We start from the raw sequence: 24,505 nt of genomic DNA, 5'->3' as shown, positions 1-24,505 counted from the left end.
TTTTCAGCATTGTCCACACGTTTAAGTCAGGACTTTGGGAAGGCCATTCTAAAACCTTAATTCTAGCCTGATTTAGCCATTCCTTTACCACTTTTGACGTGTGTTTGGGGCCATTGTCCTGTTGGAACACCCAACTGCGCCCAAGACCCAACCTCCAGGCTGATGATTTTAGGTTGTCCTGAAGAATTTGGAGGCTATCCTCCTTTTTCATTGTCCCATTTACTCTCTGTAAAGCACCAGTTCCATTGGCAGCAAAACAGGCCCAGAGCATAATACTACCACCACCATGCTTGACGGTAGGAATGATGTTCCTGGGATTAAAAGCCTCACCTTTTCTCCTCCAAACATATTGCTGGGTATTGTGGCCAAACAGCTCAATTTTTGTTTCATCTGACCAAATAAATTTCCTCCAGAAGGTCTTATCCTTGTCCATGTGACGTCAGATGAAACAAAAATTGAGCTGTTTGGCCACAATACCCAGCAATATGTTGGTAAGGAGAGCGAGCTTGCCCCTTGTTGTTCCTCAAATGATTGGAAAGCAGAAGTTGGCATTAATGTCCAGTGTTTCCCATAAACTGCCAAGATACCTGCGGCGGTGGGGGCGTGGCTATGGGCGTGGTCACCATCAAGTAATTTGCATAATTTACTACGATGATATGATTTTCTCTAAAAAGGCTCACAAATTGTATACTTACTAATTAATAATAACAGTTTTGTTTTAAACGCCCATCCATCCATCCATTTTACATTATGAATACACAAAAGATAACTACTACAGTATCAAATTAGTATTAGTATCTGAAGCACCGTCTCCATGTGTGTTTATTGACAACAGGGTTATAACCTGGACACGTTAGCTCGTCGGTATGGTAACAGGTGACTGTTACTGCGTGCGTCTGCCCCGGCCCCCGAGTCAAACAGCGAGCGGCGGTGTTAATGAAGCAGCGTCAGGCTGCTCACCGTCAGTGAAACGCTCGGTGAAATCGCGGATTAACGTTAAATATATGACGAGCCGCGAGCGATGCAGCTATAACCTATCTCACCTGGTAGAGCACCCGCTGCAGCGGCGACCCAGTTCGATCCCACCTGAGAGTCGCTTTGTTCCGCGTCAATCCCCCCTCTCACCCTCTCTCCCCCCTCCCCCGTCTCTCTCCAGCTGTCCTTTCAAAATAAATGCATTCAAATCCCGAAAATAAAAATGAAGAAAATCCGAGTCGTGGCGGACGTACACTACCGTTCAAAAGTTTGGGGTCACCCAAACAATTTTGTGGAATAGCCTTCATGTCTAAAAACAAGAATAGACTGTCGAGTTTCAGATGAAAGTTCTCTTTTTCTGGCCATTTTGAGCGTTTAATTGACCCCACAAATGTGATGCTCCAGAAACTCAATCTGCTCAAAGGAAGGTCCGTTTTGTAGCTTCTGTAACGAGCTAAACTGTTTTCAGATGTGTGAACATGATTGCACAAGGGTTTTCTAATCATCAATTAGCCTTCTGAGCCAATGAGCAAACACATTGTACCATTAGAACACTGGAGTGATAGTTGCTGGAAATGGGCCTCTATACACCTATGTAGATATTGCACCAAAAACCAGACATTTGCAGCTAGAATAGTCATTTACCACATTAGCAATGTATAGAGTGTATTTCTTTCAAGTTAAGACTAGTTTAAAGTTATCTTCATTGAAAAGTACAGTGCTTTTCCTTCAAAAATAAGGACATTTCAATGTGACCCCAAACTTTTGAACGGTAGTGTAATTCTTTCGTGGCGGGCCGCCACAAATAAATGAATGTGTGGGAAACACTGATGTCAGGGTGGAGCAGAAAGAAAAAACACACACACACAAACACACACACACACACACACACACACACACACACACACACACACACACTTACACTTCTCTATGCTCTTTATGTCAGATAATTTCAATTCATATTTCATCCTGGGCTCGTTCTACTCCAACTTGATGTATTATTCACAGCCTGTTTTAAAAATGTAACAGTGCGAAGGTCACCGATTCATGTGTCCCCTTTTTCTTAGTAACACACACACACACACACACACGCACACACAAACACACACACAAGCCTACGAATGTGCACACAAATTTTAATTCATAGAACAAATGTAGCGGGTGAAACGCCATTGAAATAATGAGCGTTTGCTTCATAATTTAAACAAGAAGCATGTGCACACAATCCATGCAAATTACTCGGCACAATAACAAAAAAACATGAATAATTGCAGTATTTTTTTAAATTATTATTTCCACAGAAACAGACTTTTGGACCTCTGGTCGTGACTAAAAAAACAGGCATTCATACTATTCCGTGCTAACAACACTGCTAGGGTGGAAGGGAATGTTGGTCACCATGGCAACACAAAGGATGCTGCTGTCCTTAATGACAGACGAGTTAAGGGTTCAGGCCACAATATCAGTGACACAGGTGGTGCCCTCTATAGGTAGAGTTGGAAATGCTTTGTTAAACATGCTAGCATAGATACGACACGTATATAATACAGTTTTAATAGTTATTACGCTAATAGTCAGTAGGGATGGGTACCGTTCACGTTTAAACGATACCAATTTTTAATACTTTTGTGTATATTAATATTATTAGTAGTTTTTGATAGTAGAATCTTATTTCTTATTGCAACATTTTAATATGAGCTGAATCTAGTCTTTTGTTGCACCCTGAAAAGGGTTAATACTGTAAGCACACGTAATTGTCAGGATTTTTAAAATTTTTTTAGCCTTTTTGTGTGCAGCGTTTCGGAAGTAAAAAACAAAGTACATACACTTCAAAAAGTGTTGAAGGGTGCCAAAATAAATAGTCCACACCTCAACGCCACGTTTTTTCGACCAATCTTGCTGTAATTCGCCACATATGTGCTCGTCAGTCCCCCGAAGATGTGTACCGAATTTGGTGGCGATTCAACCAAACGGCCAGAAGTTACAGTGAGTGTTTAGAGGAGCTGTGTGAGAAATTTCAAGTCAATCGGTCTTACCTGGTTTAAAAACAGCACCACGCACACGTAATTGTCAGGATTTTTAAAAAATATATTTTTTTTTTAACCCTTTTTGTGTGCATCACTTTGTAAGTAAAAAACAAAATACATACACTTCAAAAAGTATTGAAGCGTACCAAAATAAATAGTCCTTACCTCAACGCCACGTTCTTCAAGCAATCTTGCTGAAATTCGCCGCATATGCGCTCGTCAGTCCCCCGAAGATGTACACCGAATTTGGTGGTGATTCAACCAAACGCCCGGAAGTTACAGAGAGTGTTTGTCAGGTTTTGACCAATCCTCTTGACAAAATTAAACAGACAAGAAGCAAGGAATCATGCAGAGACAGAGTTCAATTTAGCTCATGGGGAGAACGCATGGAGCTGCACACTTAGTCACAGTCTCGCACTACGCTCTAAGGTACAGCTCCCGCGTCCGTCTATTTATTCAGGAGTTCCCCAGTCAACATCACCGAGGCCGCCTCTTAAAGGAGTGGTCACACATATCATGCAAAGCAGCTCCAGTACGCACAATAAGTGACGGAATGTGCTGGGGCCTTGTCTCTGCTTCGTCTGCGTGCTGTCGTCTTATCTTCGTTGAGGTCCCTGAAGTCCTTGGCTGTTAGCGGGCTAAAACAAAGATAACATCTGCGGCTGAGGCCACCCCTCAGACAAGAAGTTTTGTCCTTGCACAGATAGAAAAAGTACACAATACTAATAACTATAGCAACGGACTTGAAGCATACTAAAGTTGTGTGATAACTTACACATAATTATTCTAACTGTGTTTTGAGGAGCTGTGTGAGAAATTTCAAGTCACTCGGTATTACAGGGTTTAAAAACAGCACCACGCACACGTCATTTTTGTTTTATTTACCCTTTTTGTGTGCAGCGCTTCGGACGTAAAAAAAACAAAATACATACACTTCAAATAGTGTTGAAGGGTCCCAAAATAAATAGTCCATACCTCCATGTTGTTGTCACGAAGCCGGAAGAGGACACAAGTCGACCACCTGCTGCTCTTCCTCCCCCTGACGTGCGTCCATGCTGGGAGTTGTTCTCGCCGCTTTTTAGCAGCCAATTAAATATCGCTTTCTGTCACCGTGACGGCTAATTAGCGAATCAGCATGCACTTTACAGGCCCCTGTGTGTGTGTGTGTGTGTGTGTGTGTGTGTGTGTGTGTTCTGGCAATGCTTACTTAATGGGGACATTGCTCTGTTTACACAGTCACCTTTAGGGGACCTCTGACGGTATGGGGACAAAAAAACAGGTCCCCTAAAGGCAGGGGTGTCCAAAGTGCGGCCTGGGGGCCATTTGCGGCCCGCAATAAAACATTTTACGGCCCCACGGCACATTCTAAAAATATGATTAAAAAAAAAAGTAAAACAAAAAAGTGGTATAAAAGAGCAAACAGGTGAAATGTAACAAGAAAATGTTGCAATGTTTACTCTAATAACACAAAGCTGCCATGCAGGCTGTTTCTTTCTTTAAAACATAATAATGAATCAAAATCAACGTCATTATGAAGGCTCCAATTATGTCACATTAAATATTCCACTTTGAGATATTTTTTGAGGAAAATGTTGCATATTTTGTGTTTGCCATATAAAAAACTGAGCTGTTTTTTTTTTTAAACAAACAAACAAAAAACACAAACAACAATAAAACTTATAATTGACGGATAGATCTGAAGCTGATCTCGAGATTATTGTGTGAAAAGTCAACAGTATAAAAAATGTATAATACATTTTTTAACACTTTGATGTTAAATATTTTAGTGGGATTTTTTTTGTGTGTGTCATTGCTCAAAAAAATAACAATGAATCAATGTTGTTATGAGTTATTGACCTTTTTAAGGCTCCAATTATTTTATAATCTCAAATATTCCACTTTAAAATTTCATTGGGGGAAAATATTGCATATTTGGTGTTTTTTCCATAAAAACACAGGGTTTTCTTTGACAAAAAGGGCATACAACTTAAATGTTTAAAAATGTTATATCGACAGATAGACCTAATGTTGATCTAGAGATTTAAACTTTGAATAATAATAATAGTAATAATAATACTAAATAATGAAACATTTTTTATATATTTTTTTGACCAAAACCATTTGGGTTCACCGGGATCAAGCCTTAGTGGAGGCCTAAATGTAAATTTTTATACATTTGCTGTATTGGTTTTTAAAATAAAACAATATCAAAATGGCCCCCCGCTTGCTTTGTTTTTTCAGTGTGCGGCCCTCAGTGGAAAAAGTTTGGACACCCCTGCCTAAAGGGAAACCTTTTTAAATGATAGTCAGATCCATTCTGAAGATGTCTAAGTGATTTTTTAAGCTTTGGCCCATAAAACATGTTTACTGAAAAGTAAACAAAAAAAGATCTTTGACTAGCATTTTAAGTAGGACATAAAAAAACAGCAGAGTGATCTTGTAATGTAGAGCAGGCCGCACAAGAAATAAAAAAAGAAATAAAATAATAATAATATTTTTATTTATTTATTAAAGGCCTACTGAAAGCCACTACTACCGACCACGCAGTCTGATAGTTTATATATCAATGATGAAATCTTAACATTGCAACACATGCCAATACGGCCGGGTTAACTTATAAAGTGCAATTTTAAATTTCCCGGGGAACTTCCGGTTCAAAACGCCTTTGGAGGATGACGTATGCGCGTGACGTCGCGAGGTCCACGGAAGTGTTTGGACCCTTTTGGACACAATACACAGAGCTCTGTTTTCTTCAACAAAATTCCACAGTATTCTGGACATCTGTGTTGGTGAATCTTTTGCAATTTGTTTAATGAACAATGGAGGCTGCAAAGAAGAACGTTGTAGGTGGAATCGGTGTATGCGGCTGGCTGTAGCAACACAACAAGGAGGACTTTGTTGGATAGCAGACGCGCTAGCGGCGAACTCACCTTGACTTCCTACGTCTCCGGGCCGCCGACCGCATCGTCGATCGCTGGAACGCAGGTGAGCACGGGTGTTGATGAGCGGAGGAGGGCTGGCTGGCGTAGGTGGAGCGCTAATGTTTTTATCATAGCTCTGGTGAGGTCCCGTTGTTAAGTTAGCGTCGTTAGCAACAGCATTGCTAGGCTTCGACAGGCGTCGAATACACATTAACCGTGTATTTACATGTCCAGTGTTTGGTTCGGTGTCTCCTGATAGTAGTATTGTTGATCTTCTGTCTATCCTTCCAGTCAGGGATTTATTTATTTGGTTTCTATCTGCATTTGAGACTGATGCTATCACGTTAGCTCATGCTAAAGAGCTTCGTCGATGTATTGTCGTGGAGATAAAAGTCACTGTGAATGTCCATTTCGCCTTCTCGACTCTCATTTTCAAGAGGATGTAGTATCCGAGGTGGTTTAAAATACAAATCCGTGATCCACAATAGAAAAAGGAGAGCGTGTGGATTCCAATGAGCCAGCTTGTACCTACACTACCGTTCAAAAGTTTGGGGTCACCCAAACAATTTTGTGGAATAGCCTTCATTTCTAAGAACAAGAATAGACTGTCGAGTTTCAGATGAAAGTTCTCTTTTTCTGGCCATTTTGAGCGTTTAATTGACCCCACAAATGTGATGCTCCAGAAACTCAATCTGCTCAAAGGAAGGTCAGTTTTGTAGCTTCTGTAACGAGCTAAACTGTTTTCAGATGTGTGATCATGATTGCACAAGGGTTTTCTAATCATCAATTAGCCTTCTGAGCCAATGAGCAAACACATTGTACCATTAGAACACTGGAGTGATAGTTGCTGGAAATGGGCCTCTATACACCTATGTAGATATTGCACCAAAAACCAGACATTTGCAGCTAGAATAGTCATTTACCACATTAGCAATGTATAGAGTGTATTTCTTTAAAGTTAAGACTAGTTTAAAGTTATCTTCATTGAAAAGTACAGTGCTTTTCCTTCAAAAATAAGGACATTTCAATGTGACCCCAAACTTTTGAACGGTAGTGTAAGTTATCGAAGAAAGATATCTCTTGAACTGCATTCTAGTCCGTCACTCTAACGTTCCTCATCCACAAATCTTTCATCCTCGCTCAAATTAATGGGGTAATTGTCACTTTCTCGCTCCTAATATCTCTCGCTCCATTGTAAACAACGGGGAATTGTGAGCAGCACTACCGCTTGTGACGTCACGCTACTTCCGGTAGGGGCAAGGTTTTTTTTTATCAGCGAGCAAAAGTTGCGAACTTTATTGTCGATTTTCTCTACTAAATCCTTTCAGCAAAAATATGGCAATATCGCGAAATGATCAAGTATGACACATAGAATGGATCTGCTATTCCCGTTTAAATTAAAAAAATTCATTTCAGTAGGCCTTTAAATCAACATAAAAAACACAATATATACATTATATATCAATATAGATCAATACAGTCTGCAGGGATACAGTCCGTAAGCACACCTGATTGTATTTCTTTGTGAAAAACAAAATAAAACAAAAAAAAAACCTCAGTGTTCCTTGTGTATAGAGCAGGGGTCACCAACCTTTTTGAAACCCAGAGCTACTTCTTGGGTACTGATTAATGCGAAGGGCTACCAGTTTGATACACACTTAAATAAATTGCCAGAAATAGCAAATTTGCTCAATTTACCTTTAACTCTATGTTATTATTAATAATTAATTATATTTATCATTGTGGAAACACTGATCATCTTAATGATTTCTCACATTAAATATATATAGAAACAGATAAATATCAATATGCAACACTTTATTTTTATATTTTCTCTAAGTGCACATTTTTCAAATTGAACATTTTCAAATGATCACTTCTAAGACAGTCTTGTGAAATCACAATATCCCATTTTAACTAGCGAGCCACTAAAAATGTTTTTAACAAATCATGAATTACTTTGCACCATGTTTGTACAAATAATAACTCATGTAAAATAAAAAAAATAAAAATAGAAATAATTTATGGAACATCATTAGTAATTTTTCCCGATTAAGATTAATTTTAGAATTTTGATGACATGTTTTAAATAGGTTAAAATCCAGTCTGCACTTTGTTAGAATATATAACAAATTGGACCAAGCTATATTTCTAACAAAGACAAATCATTATGTCTTCTAGATTTTCCAGAACAAAAATTTTAAAAGAAATTCAAAAGACTTTGAAATAAGATTTAAATTTGATTCTACAGATTTTCTAGATTTGCCAGAATATTTTTTTTGAATTTTAATCATAATAAGTTTGAAGAAATATTTCACAAATATTCTTTGTTGAAAAAACAGAAGCTAAAATGAAGAATTAAATTACAATTTATTTATTATTCTTTAAAAAATAAATTTACTTGAACATTGATTTAAATTGTCAGGAAAGAAGAGGAAGGTTGTATTTTTTCTCTAAAACTGTCTTTCTGAAAGTTATAAGAAGCAAAGTAAAAAAATAAATGAATGTATTTAAACAAGTGAAGACCAAGTCTTTAAAATATTTTCTTGGATTTTCAAATTCTATTTGAGTTTTGTCTCTCTTAGAATTAAAAATGTCGAGCAAAGCGAGACCAGCTTGCTAGTTGTGGGGAGGCGGGGCCGGCGGACCGACGGCGCCCGTTCCAAGATGGCGGCGAGGAGGCGTGGACGAGCGAGCGGCAAGGCGGGGTGCGCTGGGAGCGACGCCGCCATCAGCACAAGGTGCGTGGAGCGCGCAGCTGTGGACTGTGCAATCACCCTCTCGGACCGTATAAAAGGGCGAGAGACGTGAACATCAAGAAAGGAGACGGAGAAAGACGGCGGACGGGAGGAAACCATCCTCTGCTGCCACGCAAACGACGGCGACGTGCTGCTGAAAAGCAGACGGCGAACGGGAGGAAACCATTCGTGTGCTCACGTGAGAAAAAAGGCAGCTGCTGAAAAGCACGCAAAAGACTCTGTGATTGAAATAATAAAGAAGTCTAAACCGTCTCACGACAATGTCTTCCCTGGATGGTCCTGAGAACCCGCACGACAGTTAGGACTGTCACACTAGTAAATAAATACAATTTAAAAAATAGAGGAAGCTCACTGGTAAGTGCTGCTATTTGAGCTATTTTTAGAACAGGCCAGCGGGCTACTCATCTGGTCCTTACGGGCGACCGCGTTGGTGACTCCTGGTATAGAGGATCTTTGACTCGCATGAACATTGTTTTGGTTTGCATGAATACCTTTCTTACAGACTACATTGACAAGTTGTTGACTTCCTCCTAAACGTCCGTGGCGCCTTTACCAAGTCGTCAGCGAGGGAGGAAGGACACGATAAAAAGCAAACGGCAAAAAGTACGACGCTGGCGGGGGACCCTGCACGGGCGTCTTGAAGAAAGCAAACGTAGTGATGCATCTTCTCGCATTTGATAACAAGGTACTTGACCTCTTTGGCAACACTAAGTGCTTCGCTTTGCTCGTTCGACTGCCGCGTTGTGGGTAGTCATCGCACACGCGCACACACACACACACACACACACACACACACACGTATAGGCGTTACCTAACTGACATTCAGTAAGAGTCAGGGCGCCATGACCAGCTCACCACGCCCCGAGCGTTCCCTCCCTGCGCCCGATGAAGACCTGCTGCTGATGGAGACCAGCTGACTCACACTTGCTGCTCCTGGGCCTGCAGGTTCCTGTGGGGGATGGGATTGTGTGTGTGTGTGTGTGTGTGTGTGTGTGTGTGTGTGTGTGTGTGTGTGTGTGTGTGTGTCTTCAACTTCCTGTATGAATATGATGCTGGGTTGTGTGTGAGGTGTCACAGCATGTCGTCTATTTTTAGTTCATTGACTTGAGAGCTCGTGCTTTGGGAGGACTCGTCGTCCATCTTTGTTGTCGTCTTCCACCTGACCGACTTCTATCTGGCACGCTTTGTGTGTGTGTGTGTGTGTGTGTGTGTGTGTGTGTGTGTGTGTGTGTGTGTGTGTGTTCTGGCAATGCTTATTTAATGGGGACATCGCTCTGTTTACACAGTCACCTTTAAGGGACCTCTGACGGTATGGGGACAAAAAAACAGGTCCCCTAAATGATAGTCAGATCCATCTGTAGATCATACTTGCCAACCCTCCCGTTTTTAGCGGGAGAATCCCGGTATTCAGCGCCTCTCCCGACAACCTCCCGGCAGAGATTTTCTCCCGACAAACTCCCGGTATTCAGCCACGCCCCCTCCAGCTCAATGCGGACCTGAGTGGGGACAGCCGTTCTCACGTCCGCTTTCCCACAATATAAACAGCTTGCCTGCCCAATGACGTCATAACATCCACGGCTTTTAGAGAGTAGAGTGCACAACAAGGAGAGAGAGTTCTTGGTTTCTTATGTGGGTTTATTGTTAGGCAGTTTCATTAACGTTCTCCCAGCGCGGTAACAACACACAACAACAGCAGTCACGTTTAGTCTACCGTAAAGCAGTTCGTCTGCAGTAAACACCAATGTTGTGACACGCTTAAACAGGACAATACTGCCATCTACTGGATAGCCTGCAGAACACTGAAATTCAAGTATTTTATTTATATGTATAATAAAATAAAATAAATAATAATATATATATATATATATATATATATATATATATATATATATATATATATATATATATATATATATATATATATAGCTAGAATTCACTGAAAGTCAAGTATTTCATACATATATATATATATATATATATATATATATATATATATATATATATATATATATATATATATATGTATATATATATACATATATATATATATATATATATATATATGAAATACTTGATTTGGTGAATTCTAGCTGTAAATATACTCTCCTCTTAACCACGCCCTTAGCCACGCCCCCCGCCCCAAACACCACCCGACCACGCCCCTGTTGTGACTGTTATTGAGTAAAATTCCAACTTTTATCATAACATTGCACACTTGTAAAATTTTTCTTGTAAAATGTTGACTTGCGTTGAGTAAAATTACAACATTTATTATAACACTGCCAAAATTCCAAGTTTTTCTTGTGATATTGTGACCTTTTTCTTGTGAAATTCCAACTCATTTTTTACAATAAGATTTTGCATAGCATGTATATATTATTAATGTTGTAAATACACTTCTTTATATATCTAGAAAGGGTGATTATAAAGAGGGGGGCATTTTTCTCAGGTCTCAAGAAGGTAACAAATACAAGAATGTATGTGTGTGTGTGTGTGTGTGTGTGTGTGTGTGTGTGTGTGTGTGTGTGTGTGTGTGTGTGTGTGTGTGTGTGTGTGTGTCTGTGTCCTTTTTACTTATGTACTATGAGCATCATTAAGGTCGATGACAAAATCATGCAATTTTTATGTCTACGTGTTTTGTGAATGGACTTAAAAAAAAAACCCCAAGTATAATCAAAATAGGCTGCCTTGTGCTGGCTCACTATCTGGCAACATGCAAAATGCCAAAGCCCTGCGTCCGCCATTGATATGCTCACTATTTCGCAGGCAGCAGGTCACTCTGATGTCTCATAGAGATTATTACATCATCAATCCAGAGATTTAAAGACGTGTATGAGCTAACTGGGCAGTGGCCATTTTACACCATTTTTGTTATGCCTCCGCAACCTGTACAAAGATCAAGTGATGATCAAAAACATGGTCCCCATTCCAAATGATAACCAGTGTGTGTGTGTGAGTGTGTGTGTGTGTGTGTGTGTGTGTGTGTGTGTGTGTGTGTTATAACTTGAAGTAAATAATGAAGATTAAAAACCAATTACAAAAAAAAAAATCTAAAATGTTTTTTTTACTAAAGTCAGTCTTTCTCACAATGTGTCGACTTTTTTTTATATATCATTGGGAACAATTTTTTGTTTCTGTAATATTGCAATATTTTCTCGTAAAATGATTACTTTTTTATGTAAAATTATTACTTTATGTAAAATTATTACTTTTTAATGCAAAATGGTGACATTTGTCATGTAAAATTCTGACTTTATCACAATATTGCCAATTTTCTTGTTGTTCTTGTAAAATAGTGACATTTTTTGAGTAAAAAGATGACATTTTTCGTAATTTTGCAGAGTAAAATTCAGATTATTATTATAATATTGCCAAAATTGTAAAGTTTTCTTATAAAATTGTGACTTTTTTCATAAAAATTGCCAAAAGTTTAAGCTTTTCCTGTAAAATTGCGACTGTTATTGAGTAAAATTCCAACTTTTATCATAATATTGCACAAATGTTCCGTTTTTCTTGTAAAATTTTGACTTGCGTTGAGTAAAATTACGACTTTTAATATAATGCTGCCAAAATTCTAAGTTTTTCTTGTGAAATTGTGACCTTTTTCTTGTGAAATTCCAACTGATTTTTCCCAACAAGCTTTTTTATATGTGCATAGTGTGTATATATTATTAATGTTGTAAATGCACTTCTTTATATATCTAGAAAGGGTGGTCCTAAAGAGGTAGGCATTATTAGGAGGTCCCAAGAAGGTAACAAATACAAGTGTGTGTGTGTGTGTGTGTGTGTGTGTGTGTGTGTGTGTGTGTGTGTGTGTGTGTGTGTGTGTGTGTGTGTGTGTGTGTGTGTGTGCGTGTGTCTGTTCTTGTATTTCAACCCTTCCTGAGACATCAACAAGGAAAAGTACCTTCCATATGAGGACCGGTGAACAAGCATCTAATAGAGAGCCAAATACAAGAGTCTGTGAACATTGCTCCAAAGTCTGGGTTTTTGGTTGATTTAACGCGCATACAAAAGTGAACATCGACAGGTGCAAAGGCAGCAATGTATGATGAAACAAGACGGCAGCTAAAGAAGGACTTCCCTATCCACTTAAAAATAATTCTCCTCACTTTCAAAGCTATCCATAACCTCTCTCCGCTTATGTCATTGATTATGTCCCAATACTTTTGTCAAGGAGAGAGGCAGGAAGTGTGTGTGATGCTTAGTGACTGGGGAGAGTCGTCAAGCACAAAGAGACACAGTCAAAGTGTTACAGCTCACACAAAGATGTGCAGTAAAGATGGAAACACTTCTATAAATCGCATTTTTCTTTGCTGGTCTCCTCTCAGGCTTTTATTGTGGCGGGGTGCCGTAGAAGTGGGAAAAACTGCTTTCAACTGAAAGGGTTTGGGGTTATAACAGTCTTTTTCTTTAACTTGTCTTGTTTAGGGATGGAAAGAAGTCGGAGAGACTGAGGAGCAGGACACAGCTCGCACACCAAAGGTAAACAAAACATTTTTTTTTTCTTCATTTAAGCACAAATCCGAAATATTAAAAAATAAATAGTTTACATCCTGTCACTTCACGGCCACTGTAGCGTCAACACACCAGTGACAGCTTGTTTTTCAAAATAAGAGCCTTTATTTGTCTGCCTCAAAGCGAGAACCCTACTGCTTTTCTTCATCGGCCAGTGGCGCTGGGGTCAAAGTTCAGCTTAGAACGTCCTTCCTTTCCAGTGTTCTATGGTCTACATCTACGTCGTCAATCTTGCCAATGTTAGCAAGAACCCTGTTGATTTTGAACTGATACTAATAACATAAGAAGATATAGTAATATAATATATATTATTTATGTAGTATTACATTAATAATATATATTATAATAAATACAATATGATAAAAATAACATATGGACATGGTAATGATAAAACTATACTACTACTAATGTAACAATAATAAATAATACACATATGATATGCTAGTGATAACAACATTCATGTATTAATGAGAATATAACAATATGATCATGTATTAAATGATATATGAAATCAATATAATATAACAATAAACAAAAAGTGTATAGTAGTAATAATACATTATATATGAAATCAATGTAATATAACAATAACCAATACTAATATAGTAGTAATAATAAATGATATATGAAATCAATACAATACAACAATAAACAATGATAATATAGTAATAATAATAATAGATATATGAAATACAACAATAAACAAAAATAATATAGTAACAATAATAAATGATATATGAAACCAATTTAATATAAACAATAATAGTAAATGATATATGAAATCAATATAATACAACAATAATAATAAAGTAATAATAATTATTGATACATGAAATCAATATATTTAACAATAATAATAAAGTAATAATAATGCATGATGTATGAAATACAACAATAAACAATGATATAGTAATAATAATAAATGATATATGAAATCAATATAAAACAACAATAAACAATGATAATATAGTAATAATAATACATGATGTATGAAATACAACAATAAACAATAATAATATAGTAATAATAATAAATGATATATGAAATCCATTTAATATAAATATAAACAATAATAATAAAGTAATAATAGTAAATGATATATTAAATCAATATAATACAACAATAATAATAAAGTAATAATAATAAATGATATATGAAATATATATATTTAACAATAAACAATAATAATATAGTAATAATAATACATGATGTATGAAATACAACAATAAACAATAATAATATAGTAATAATAATAAATGATGTATGAAATCAATATAAAAGAACAATAAACAATGATAATATAGTAATAATAATACATGATGTATGAAATACAACAATAAACAATAATAATATAGTAATAATAATAAATGATATATGAAATCCATTTAATATAAATATAAACAATAATAATAAAGTAATAATAGTAAATGATATATTAAATCAATATAATACAACAATAATAATAAAGTAATAATAATAAATGATATATGAAATATATATATTTAACAATAAACAATAATAATATAGTAATAATAATACATGATGTATGAAATACAACAATAAACAATAATAATATAGTAATAATAATAAATTATGTATGAAATCAATATAAAAGAACAATAAACAATAATAATATAGTAATAATAATACATGATGTATGAAATACAACAATAAAAAATAATATAGTAATAATAATAAATGATATATGAAATCAATTTAATATAAATATAAACAATAATAAAGTAATAATAGTAAATGATATATGAAATCAATATAATACAACAATAATAATATAGTAATAATGATAAATGATTTATGAAATCAATATAATACAACCATAAACAACAATAATAAAGTAATAATAGTAGATTATATATTAAATCTATATATTTAATAATAAACAATAATAATATAGTAATAATACATGATGTATGAAATACAACAATAAACAATAATAATAAATGATATATGAAATCAATATAATACAACAATAATAATATAGTAATAATAATAAATGATATATGAAATCAATATAATACAACAATAAGCAATAATAATATAGTAATAATAATAAATGATATATTAAATCAATATAATACAACAATAAACAATAATAATATAGTAATAATAATTAATGATATATGAAATCAATATAATACAACAATAAACAATAATAATATAGTAATAATAATAAATGATATATTAAATCAATATAATACAACAATAAACAATAATAATATAGTAATAATAATACATGATCTATAAAATACAACAATAAACAATAATAATATAGTAATAATAATAAATGATATATGAAATCAATATAATACAAAAATAAACAATAATAATAAATGATATATGAAATCAATATAATACAACAATAAACAATAATATAGTAATAATAATAAATGATATATGAAATCAATATAATACTACAATAAACAATAATCAGTAATAATAATAAATGATATTTGAAATCAATATAATACAACAATAAACAATAATAATATATTAATAATAATACATGATCTATGAAATACAACAATAAACAACAATAATAAATTATATATGAAATCAATATAATACAACAATAAACAATAATAATATAGTAATATAATTAATCTTTTTTCCTTTCGAATGACAAAAGTCGATCAACAAAAATCGTCGCGCTTCACTTGCCGTGATTCACAAGGCCTCCTTTACATTGTAGTCACGGGCGCACTGCGGGCCGTTATCGGTCAAGACAGAAGTTATCGCAGACGCCATCAACAGCACTCGTCTCCCCAGTCGCCGGGCTCGCCACGGAGGTGGGCGGGGCCAGGTGATGCCACTCTCATCATCACTGCTGCTCCTCTTGTCAGCGTGACCTTCATCACATCATCATCCTCCTTGCCATTCCCGGCCTTTTTGTGCGCACCCTCTGTTGTACCGTGTGTGTGTGCGCGTGTGCACGCGTGTGTGTGTGCGCGTGCACGTCTCAGCCCGTGTGTGAATAATGAGGTGATTTTTATTCGTCCTCCCCGTCCTCTCGCCCTGTCAGGACCACTGATTTAATTTGTATGTGGAGATGAAAAGAGCGATAGTGGGACTGTGTGTGTGTGTGTGTGTGTGTGTGTGTGTGTGTGTGTGTGTGTGTGTGTGTGTGTGTGTGTGTGTGTGTGTGTGTGTGTGTGTGTGTGTGTGTGTGTGTGTGTGTGTGTGTGTGTTCTCACCCCCGAGACAAGAATGAGAGTCAGATGCTGTGATGAAAGCTATTTTTGCCAAGTGTGTGCCTTCTTGTTCTCCTGACATCTTTATTTGAGGGAACATGTCGGATATTCACATCATTCACGATAACGCAGTGGGGCTGCACGAGTGCTGCCGAGACCCGGGAGTCGCGGTTCATCGAAGGGAACAGGAACTCCGTCGTGTACTGTGACATGGAGAAGCAGAGCACGGTCTTCTCTAACATCGCCATGCTTGCTCGACTGTCTTGTTGTACTCGCTGTTGTTAAAATCCCCCAATGAACCGTAGCTCCCCACGTATCGACAGCATTTGTGCGTGCTACCGCCACAGTGCTCGACTGCTATACTGTCCTGCGACCGTGACCCAGCCACTGTCACGCTTGACTTTATTTTCTTGGGATTAATTTTACCCTCATAGTGCTGGCAGCACTCGTGCAGCCATAGGCCGCCACGCTTTTATTTTCCCGCCACCTTGCTCAATAGGTACACCGCACCGTGAACATTTTTAAATTGCGCTGTAAGCGTCAGTATTTCCCTGAATGAACCGCAGCTCACCCAATGCCAGCAGCACTTTTACAGCCCTAGGCTATCGTCACGTGTAGGCAAGACAAATATTTTGCAACTCACTTGTGCTGGCATTGACACCCCCCTCACTGAACCGCAGCTCTCCTGTGCCGGCAGCACTCATGCTCCTCTTATGTTTGATGACAATAGAGCGTTCTATTCTATTCTATGACCATCATGCTCAACAAGTACACCTCACAGTGAACATTTTCAAAATTCTTTCATGTCTATATTATCCTCAATGAACCGCAACTCTCTTGTTAAAGTTAAAGTTAAAGTACCAACGATTGTCACACAGACACTAGGTGTGGTGAAATTTGTGCTCTGCATTTGACCCATCCCCTTGTGCCAGCAGCACTCATGCATCTCTCATGTTTGATAACAATAAAGCGCTCTATTCTATTAAACGATCACTCTGCTCAACAATTACACCTTACTGTGAACATTTTTTAAAAATGGTGCTTTAAGTGTCAATATTTCCCTCAATGAACCTCAGCTCACCCAGTGCCAGCAGCACTCGTGTAGCCCTAGACCGCAACGCTACCACCACTATGTTCACCTGTAGGCGAGACAATTACTTTGCAACTCACTTGCGTTGGCATTCACGTCCCCCTCAATGAACCGCAGCTCTCCTGTGCCGGCAGCACTCATGCTCCTCTTATGTTTGATGACAATAGATCGTTCTATTATATTATACAACCATTATGCTTAACAAGTACACTGCACAGTGAACAAAAGTGTGTTGTGTCAATATTTCCCTCAATGAACCGCAGCTCACCCAGTACCAGCAGCACTCGCGTAGCCCTAGACCGCAACGCTACCACCACTATGCTCAACTGTAGGTGAGACAATTACTTTGCAACTCACTTGCGTTGGTATTCACGACCCCCTCAATGAACCGCAGCTCTCCTGTGCCGGCAGCACTCATGCTCCTCTTATGTTTGATGACAATAGATCGTTCTATTATATTATACGACCATTATGCTTAACAAGTACACCGCACAGTGAACAAAAGTGTGTTGTGTCAATATTTCCCTCAATGAACCGCAGCTCACCCAGTACCAGCAGCACTCGCGTAGCCCTAGACCGCAACGCTACCACCACTATGCTCACCTGTAGGTGAGACAATTACTTTGCAACTCACTTGCGTTGGTATTCACGACCCCCTCAATGAACCGCAGCTCTCCTGTGCTGGCAGCACTCATGCTCCTCTTATGTTTGATGACAATAGATCGTTCTATTATATTATACGACCATTATGCTTAACAAGTACACCGCACAGTGAACAAAAGTTTGTTGTGTCAATATTTCCCTCAATGAACCGCAGCTCACCCAGTGCCAGCATCACTCGTGTAGACCTAGGCCGCAACGCTACCACCACTATGTTCACCTGTAGGTGAGACAATTACTTTGCAACTCACTTGCGTTGGCATTCACGTCCCCCTCAATGAACCGCAGCTCTCCTGTGCAGGCAGCACTCATGCTCTTCTTATGTTTGATGACAATAGATCGTTCTATTATATTATACGACCATTATGCTTAACAAGTACACCTCACAGTAAACAAAAGTGTGTTGTGTCAATATTTCCCTCAATGAACCGCAGCTTACCCAGTGCCAGCAGCACTCGTGCAGCCCTAGACTGCAAAGCTACCACCATTATGCTCACCTGTAGGCAAGACAATTACTTTGCAACTCACTTGTGTTGGCATTCACGTCCCCCTCAATGAACCACAGCTCTCCGGTGCCGGCAGCACTCATGCACCTCTCATGTTTGATGACAATAAAGTCTTGTATTCTACGACCACCGTCCTCACCTCATAGTGAACATTTTTAAAATTGCGTTGTGTCAATATCTCCCCTAATGAACCGCAGCTCTCTTGTGCCGGCAGCACTCATATGTTTGATGACAATAGAGCGTTCTATTCTATTCTACGACCACAATGCCCAACAAGTCCACCTCAAGGTGAACATTTTCAAAATTGTGTCGTAATTGTCAATATTTCCCTCAATGAACCGCAGCTCTCTTGTGACGGCAGCATTCATGCATCTCTCATGTTTGATAACAATAAAGCGCTCTACTCTATTTTACTATTCTATTCCACCAGCACCGTACTCAATAAGTACACCTCACCGTGGACATTTTTCAACTGTCAATATTTATTTCAATGAACCGTAGCTCCCCCTCTGCCGGCAGCACTCATGCACCTCTCATGTTTGACGACAATAAAGTCTTCTATCGTACGACCACCATCCTCACCTCACAGTGAACGTTTTTAAAATTGCGCCGTGTCAATATTTCCCCTAATGAACCGCAGCTCTCTTGTGCCGGCAGCACTCATATGTTTGATGACAATAGAGCGTTCTATTCTATAGTACGACCACAATGCCCAACAAGTCCACTTCGAGGTGGACATTTTCAAAATTGTGTCGTAAGTGTCAATATTTCCCTCAATGAACCGCAGCTCTCTTGTGACGGCAGCACTCATGCATCGCTCATGTTTGATGACAATAAAGCGCTCTACTCTATTTTACTATTCTATTCCACGAGCACCGTACTCAACAAGTATACCTCACCGTGGGCATTTTTCCAACTGTCTATATTTCTTTCAATGAACCGCAGCTCACCCAGTGCCAGCAGCACTCGCGTAGCCCTAGACCGCAACGCTACCACCACTATGCTCGCCTGTAGGCAAGACAATTACTTTGCAACTCACTTGTGTTGGCATTCACGTCCCCCTCAATGAACCACAGCTCTCCTATGCTGGCAGCACTCATGCTCCTCTTATGTTTGATGACAAAGTGTTCTATTCTATTCTACAACCATCATGCTCAACAAGTACACCTCACAGTGAACATTTTCAAAATTGTGTCGTAAGTGTCAATATTTCCTTCAATGAACCGCAGCTCTCTTGTGACGGCAGCACTCATGCGTCTCTCATGTTTGATATTTTCTATTTTACTATTCTATTCCACCAGCGCCGTACTCAACAAGTACACCTCACCGTGGACGTTTTTCCAACTGTCTATATTTCTTTCAATGAACCGTATCTCCCCCTCTGCCATCAGCACACGTGCAGCACTTTTTTTTTTTTTTTTTTTTTTTTTACCATCTAAAACGTCCACCAGTGTCACCAGTGTGTTTATTCTTGTGTTCTGTAGGCAGTTTGAGTACATGCAGACAAGTGTGTGCATGTTTTCATTTTTAAAAAAGGGACAAGCGGTAGAAAATGGATGGATGGATGGGTCCCCTGGAGGTAATTTTTTCATGATTTTGCTGTGTGAAGTGTGTACGCCAAGTGGTCAGACACAGGTACTGCAGTGTGTGTATCGGCCCCCACAGGGACATTCCTGACGTCTGTGTGTAAACACTAGCGACACAAACACGATAATAGTGCCTTGCTCCGAGGCACAGAGGCAATGACAAAGCAGCTTCAATATGCAGCGTCGTTCCTGTTTGGACAAAAACATTTACTCCAAACAAAAACAGCTGCCCGCTAAAAGGGGACGAGGACGGAGGGAAGAGGAGGCGAGGCGGGGAGGAAGTAAAGGAGGTATTTAGGAGACAGGAGACAAGGGAAGGATGAATGAGAGAAGGAAGGCGACAAAGGAGTCTAGGAAACGAGTGGGAATGGAGAAGACGCTGCAAGGGAGCGGGGAAAAAGGCGCTAATTTAGCGCTGACTCAGGTGTCATGTGACGCAGTTGTCAACCAATCCAGAAGCAGCTCATTAGCATGCCCATTAAAATATAATAATATTAATCAGTGTGAGGCCAGCAGAGCATGGAAGTATTGTTATGACAGTTATGTCTGCTGGAGGCTGCTGACTCGGCAGGAACAGTTTCTGGGCCATGAGGATGATGATGATGATGATGATGATGATGACGATGAAGATGATCCAAGGGAGCTGTTTTTTAAATCCTCGCCTCAGCCCTCGTTTAACGCGTGTCGCGCGGCAAACCGTATTAGCTCGGTCGTTAAAGTGGCCGTGCCAGCAACTTGAGGGTTCCAGGTTCGATCCCCGCTTCCGCCATCCTAGCCACCGCCGTCGTGTCCTTGGGCAAGGCACTTTACCCACCTGCTCCCAGTGCCACCCACACTGGTTTGAATGTAACTCAGATATTGGGTTTCACTAGGTAAAAGCGCTTTGAGTCACTAGAGAAAAGCGCTATATAAATATAATGAGTGTAAATATAATGAGAACACGTTCATTATCATTTTACTTTGAAGGACAACTTTAAAACAAATGTGTGTATCAGTGGTGGGGGTTTAACTATGGAATTCTCTTTACAATGAGATAAAAGACTAAAAACATATATAAAGACAGAACAATAAGATCATATGGACAGCCATAAATGTTTACATTTTGCTTTATATTTATTATTTTACTTTTTTTTTTTTTGTCTGGTTTTGTATTTGTTTTGTATCATCCCGTGAGGTGCACTGCAAAAACTGAAATCTAAGTAAGATGAAATATCTCAAATAAGGGTGATATTTGCTTATTTTCTGTCTGATAAGATCATTCTTCTCACTGAGCAGATTTTATGTTGGAGTGTTTTACTTGTTTTAAGGGTTTTGGTCCTAAATGATCTCAGTAAGATATTACAGCTTGTTGCTGAGATGTTATGACCTACACTACCGTTCAAAAGTTTGGGGTCACCCAAAAAATTTTGTGGAATAGCCTTCATTTCTAAGAACAAGAATAGACTGTGGAGTTTCAGATGAAAGTTCTCTTTTTCTGGCCATTTTGAGCGTTTAATTGACCCCACAAATGTGATGCTCCAGAAACTCAATCTGCTCAGAGGAAAGTCAGTTTTGTAGCTTCTGTAACGAGCTAAACTGTTTTCAGATGTGTGAACATGATTGCACAAGGGTTTTCTAATCATCAATTAGCCTTCTGAGCCAATGAGCAAACACATTGTACCATTAGAACACTGGAGTGATAGTTGCTGGAAATGGGCCTCTATACACCTATGTAGATATTGCACCAAAAACCAGACATTTGCAGCTAGAATAGTCATTTACCACATTAGCAATGTATAGAGTGTATTTCTTTAAAGTTAAGACTAGTTTAAAGTTATCTTCATTGAAAAGTACAGTGCTTTTCCTTCAAAAATAAGGACGTTTCAATGTGACCCCAAACTTTTGAACGGTAGTGTATATTGAGTAAAACATGCTTGAAACTAGAATATCAACTGATGCAAAGCTGTGTCATCAACACTCACAAGTATAAAACTACTTGTTTTAAGTAATTTCTTACTTCAAGTATGAAAAAAAAATCCTGATGCCGAGCGCATATCATTATGTCAAGATAATGGCACTAGCATGTACTTCATTTAAGAATATTTTTCAACATATTGAGCAAAAAGGTATTTTTTATACCGAGAAAAATGCACTTGTTATTAGTGAGAATATACTTATTTTAAGGTATTTTTGGGTTCATTGAAGTTAGCTAATTTGACTTGTTTTGGAAAGTCTTGACAAGCCGAATTTTCTTGTTCTATTTGTAGATAATTTTGCTTAGTTCAAATAAAATACCCCTAATTTTTGTTTGTTTTTTTCTTGTTTTTGAACACTGACTTTTTGCAGTGTGTATATTACTTTTTTTTTGTTCGGTTTGTACTTCATGAAGTTTTGCACTTGTTGTGTTTTTTTTGTTTGTTTTCATAATATTTGGATGTATTTGATTACCGTAATTTCCGGACTATAAGCCGCACCTGACTATAAGCCGCACCAGCTAAATTTAGGAGAAAATACAGATTGCTCCATATATAAGCCGCACCCGACTATAAGCCGCAGGGTTTTGATGTGTAATTACCAGAGGTGGGACCAAGTCATTGCTTTGCAAGTCACAAGTAAGTCTCAAGTCTTTGCCCTCAAGTCTCGAGTCAAGTCCCGAGTCAAGACAGGCAAGTCCCGAGTCAAGTCCAAAGTCAAGACTGGAAAGTCTCAAGTCAAGTCACAAGTCCTGCATTTTGAGTTTCGAGTCCTTTCAAGTCCTTTTAACCACAGACTAATATTTTTACACAGATTGTGTATGCTTTTAAACCGCTGTATTTATTTATTAAAACAAGTGCATTTGAAATAGCAGGAAAAAAAATAGTACTGACATTGCAATTCATAATAGCACTATTAACCAGTCATTTTAATAGTTTAAACAATTTCAAACATTTAACTCATTCCTTTACAGAATAAACACATTTGCAAAAACAAGTGCAACTGTACTTATTTGTACAAAAGTGTTAACATTGTATTTCCATGGCATATTGCATTGTAACTAGTTCCACAGCAGTTTCTATTCTGTTCTTACCTTATCTCATTGATCTCATCTCATACTGTATGTGTGTGTACACATGAAAAACATAACAAATACATGAACATAACAATGAACAGAGTTGTACTTTTTAGATGTCAGGGCCCTATGCAATATGTACACATATTCTTAATATAGTATACATTTTAACTGACCTTTATTTGACTATGTTTGTCTTTTTGTAGGTGGCTAAAATATGCGGTGCTGCTGACCGCCGTCTTAACGTTATGTTACTGTGTGTGATACATTGACTAACGTAACGTTAAGTATAGGTACCTCATGCAACCCTGCTTAAAAAAATCACTTGACAAAAAGTATGAATAAGGTAGCAAACTGCAGTGGACGCAACATATTGCTGTGTTTGAAATGATGTTATAACCATAGACATCTTATAAGTAGACGCAGTATTGGTTGCTGTGACGCGAGCAAATTGCATCTTGAAGTGGTGATGAGGAGCCAGCGAGCAGCCTAAACTGACAGTTGACAGGTAGAAAACAAAGATGCCGGGCTGGTGTTCAGCGTTTTCCTGCTCAAATGAGCGGACTGTTGAAAATAGGAATCGGGGGATTACTTTTCACAAGTAAGATTTAACATTAATGTACTTTTGGTTGTATTTTATGAAAATAACATTACCACAGAGTTGAGAAGGAGCAAAGATCTTCAATATTTGTATGTGAAAATCACAAACAAATCTTCTGGGGGAGGATGACGCCCCTACAGGGGTTTGGTTTACAAACTTTCAGCCCCACCTAAAACAAAATTCACCAGCCGCCACTGATTATGATGCATTCTCATTTTAGGCAAAATATAAGACAATACTTTCTTAACAGTATATTTGTAACCAGGAATAAGTCTTCAAGTAACAATATTCAAATACTAACATTGTTGGGTAAGACAGCATTTGGTTTTATTCTGAATCCAGTGAAACAGATTGGTGGTTTTAGCTGATATAAAGACTTTCAGGTGTTTATATATGTTTAAGTATTTGGCAGACGCTTTTATCCAAAGCGACATACATAAAAAATACATATATAACAATCACTGTAAACATGATCATTTAAGGGAAGAATGTAATACAAAATATCAATACAAAGTGTCAAGACAGAATAAACTCTCTGCTGCTGCAGCAACAGAGATACGGTCTATAAGATATATAGATATCTAATGTATTCATACATTTTTTATGTAGGATATACGCATGTATA

General features: G+C 37.8%; 1 protein-coding gene across 4 annotated transcripts in view; it reads left to right on the top strand.

Annotated features, from left to right (window-relative positions):
• elfn1b (extracellular leucine-rich repeat and fibronectin type III domain containing 1b) overlaps window positions 1-24,505 on the top strand; it is a 301,266-nt gene that overhangs the window by 196,807 nt on the left and 79,954 nt on the right. For 3 of the 4 annotated variants that reach the window (XM_062026574.1, XM_062026576.1, XM_062026577.1), the window contains one exon: window positions 13,114-13,167. The gene's annotated coding sequence lies outside the window, so the exon portion shown is untranslated. Of the gene's footprint in view, window positions 1-9,345; window positions 9,368-13,113; window positions 13,168-24,505 lie in introns of those variants that run through there. The other variant, XM_062026578.1, reaches the window with a different exon arrangement.

The sequence above is a fragment of the Entelurus aequoreus genome, linkage group LG18 (genome assembly GCF_033978785.1).
Source record: "Entelurus aequoreus isolate RoL-2023_Sb linkage group LG18, RoL_Eaeq_v1.1, whole genome shotgun sequence".
NCBI classification, from domain to species: domain Eukaryota; kingdom Metazoa; phylum Chordata; class Actinopteri; order Syngnathiformes; family Syngnathidae; genus Entelurus; species Entelurus aequoreus.
This window is presented reverse-complemented; position numbering and strand designations above follow the sequence as displayed.